This window comes from Haemaphysalis longicornis, unplaced genomic scaffold (assembly GCF_048455015.1).
Source record: "Haemaphysalis longicornis isolate Haplotype H1 unplaced genomic scaffold, Haemaphysalis longicornis Haplotype H1 scaffold_2, whole genome shotgun sequence".
Lineage (NCBI taxonomy): Eukaryota > Metazoa > Arthropoda > Arachnida > Ixodida > Ixodidae > Haemaphysalis > Haemaphysalis longicornis.
This window is the reverse complement of record NW_027526295.1, coordinates 284,613,902-284,617,147: the sequence shown is the minus strand read 5'-3', so window position 1 is coordinate 284,617,147 and position 3,246 is coordinate 284,613,902. Positions and strand designations below refer to the sequence as shown.

Here is a 3,246-nt window from a genome sequence, read left to right as displayed (position 1 = left end):
AGAAGCCGATAAATGAGTTAACAGTAAGACGTAAAGTAGAAGAATTCAGGATCGCGCTGCAGAACCGATATTCCGCTCTTAACGAGGAAGCCGAGCTTACGACACAGGAAGCCAGCGACAACCTTACACGCATTATCACGGAGTGTGCAGTAGAAGTCGGCTGCACTATGGCTAGACAGGATACTGACAAACCTTCACAGGAGACGAAAGGTCTAATCAGGAAACGGCAAACCATGACAATCTCTACCGCAGCTGACAGAATAGAACTAGCGGAGGTCTCGAAGTTAATTAATAGGCGCAAGACAGCTGACATACGGAAGTATAATATGGAAAGGAGCGAATACGCTGTAAAGAACGGAGGTAGCCTGAAAGAAGTGAAGAGACGTCTTGGCATGGGGAAAAATCAGATGTATGCACTTAAGGATAAGCAAGGCAATGTCATCACAAATAGGGATAAAATAGTCACAGTGGCCGAGCAGCTCTATAGGGATCTGCACAGTAGCCGGGACATACAGGATAATGCCGAACGAGACAGTAGTTCAGAGGAGATAGACATCCCACCAGTAACGACCGAAGAAGTAAGGAAGGCTTTGAAAGAAATGAAAGGGGACAAAGCACCTGGTGAGGATCAGATAACAGCAGACCTCTTGAAGGATGGCGGAGATTTTGTACCTGAAAAACTGGCAAACCTGTATACGCAATGCCTAATCACCGCAAGCGCACCGGAATCCCGGAAGAACGCGAACATCATCCTAATCCATAAGAAAGGTGACATGAAGGACTTGAAAAATTACAGGCCGATCAGCTTACTGTCAGTCGTCTACAAGGTACTTACCAAGGTAATTGCTAACCGAATCTCTGCAACCTTAGATTTCAGTCATCCTAAACAACAAACAGGGTTCCGTAAAGGTTATTCAACAATGGACCGTATTCACACGATCAATCAGGTGATAGAGAAGTGCGCTGAGTATACTGAACCCCTATAGATTAAGAGAAAGCATTTGACTCGGTCGAAACCCTACCAGTCATTCAGGCATTACGGAACCAGGGGGTAGATGAGCATTATGTAAGAATACTAGAGGATATCTACAAAGGGTCTACAGCTACCATCATCCTCCATAGGGAGAGCAGTAAAATACCTATAAGGAAGGGTGTCAGACAAGGAGACACAATCTCTCCAATGTTATTCACAGCATGTTTACAAGAAGTATTCAGAACGTTGGATTGGGAACAAGTGGGAGTAAGGGTTGGTGGGTGTAAGGACTGACAGTAAGCTGATCGGCCTCAGTAACCTCAGATTTGCTGATGACGTTGCCTTGCTAAGTAACTCGGGGTACGAATTGCAAAGCATGCTTTCCCCACTGGGCGAACAGAGTAGAACCATGGGCCTGAAAATTAATATGAAGAAAACTAAAGTAATGATCAATAACCTCGGGACATCATAGCGATTTGAGATAGGTGGCGAGGCAGTGGAAGTGGTAAGCGTATACATCTACTTAGGCCAAGTTGTGACCCCAGATCCCAACTACGAGGCAGAAATAATTAGAAGGATCAGAAAGGGGTGGAGTGCATACGGCAGACATTCTCAGATAATGAATAGCAGCCTACCATTGTCCCTGAAGAAGAAAGTGTATGACAGCTGCATCTTACCGGTACTCACCTACGGGGCAGAAACTTGGAGGCTCACTAGGAGGGTTCAACCTAAATTGAGAACGACTCAGAGGACAATGGAGCGGAAAATGATAGGTGTAACATTAAGGGACAAGAAGAGAGCGGAGTGGGTCAGGGAGAAAACTGGTGTTGAAGACATATTAGTAGAAATTAAGAAGAAGAAATGGACGTGGGCAGGGCATGTAATGCGAAGGCAAGATAACCGCTTATCATTAAGGGCAACAGAGTGGATCCCTAGAGAAGGCAAGCGTTGCAGGGGGCGGAAAAGGGTTAGATGGGCAGATGAGATCAAGAAGTTTGCGGGGATAAATTGGTCACAGTTGGCACAGGACCGAGGTAATTGGAGAATAATGGGAGAGGCCTTTGCCCTACAGAGGGCGTAGATAAGCTGGTGATGATGATGATGAAATACCCGAAAAACTGGTGGGGAAACAGCCCCGCCGGTAGCGTAGTGGTTATCGCACCAGACCGGTATTCTGGAGGTCGTGGGTTCGGATCCCACCCGGCGGGCATTTTTTCACCAATTTCTTTCTGAGTCAAAATATTCTTCATCTGTTTCTATGACCCACCAAAACCTCCCCTTTGCTTTCCGAGGTTTTCTTGACGCCATCCCTTACATACATACATACATACATACATACATACATACATACATACATACATACATACATACATACATACATACATACATACATACATACATACATACATACATACATACATACATACATACATACATACATACATACATACATAAGGGCCTAAGTATGTACGCACTAAACGGGTTCGCGAAGAAAACATCACCCATGCACAAACTCGCGCGCAATCATGCGCATATGAGCGACGCCCGTGTGCATAAATTCGTCTAGACGCTTCGAACGCTGGCAGTAGAGCCTCTCGCTCGAGAAGTTCACCGGTAAAGGGGGTCACGTCCTGGCTTTCAGCAGTCCGTGCATGGATGCGCCCCCGGAATACGCTCCACTTCTGTCACAACGCTCGGCGGAGTGCTCGTTCATGCTGTTTTTCTCTGCCAATTGTGCACAGTCGTTTGAAGCCAGAGTGCGTGCAAGAACCGACCCCCCCCTTCAATGTCTGCGCCAGAGGATATAACCCACTGTGAGCGGTGGCGGCATTACGAAGCCCTCTTACGGCCAAGCTCTTCATCCGATTTGTGTGCGGGCTATACGGCGTTCCGGAGCACTGCGCCGAGAGCGAGCTACACGCTTTCGCAGCTGGGATCGCTTGCGATGCATTGTTGCGAGGGCCTCACGAGGCTACGCCGAGAGGGGATTTCGCGTTGGAAACACATCTTTGAAGTTGCAAGTTTGTATTTATTAGCCGCTCGTGTTTGCAGCCCCTAGATTTCACATTTTAAGAACATCGTTTAAAGATAAGATACAAAAGTTTGAAACGTGAACTGGGGCAAGGCCCAAGGGGAAAAATACGCATGTATATCCTTGGAATGGAAGTATCGCGTGCGAGGGATTTCGATCTTCAGGGCTGCTGAGAAGAGATACTGACTAAACAAACGTTGTTCGTTAAAAATACGCAGTCAGAGATGTTTACAGACGTCTC

At 46.7% G+C, this 3,246-nt stretch overlaps 1 non-coding gene across 1 annotated transcript; it reads left to right on the top strand.

Annotated features, from left to right (window-relative positions):
- Window positions 1-2,108: 2,108 nt before the first annotated feature.
- Trnat-ggu (transfer RNA threonine (anticodon GGU)) lies at window positions 2,109-2,181 on the top strand. Its single transcript has one exon. It is a non-coding gene; the product is annotated as a tRNA-Thr (tRNA).
- The last annotated feature ends 1,065 nt before the right edge of the window (window positions 2,182-3,246 follow it).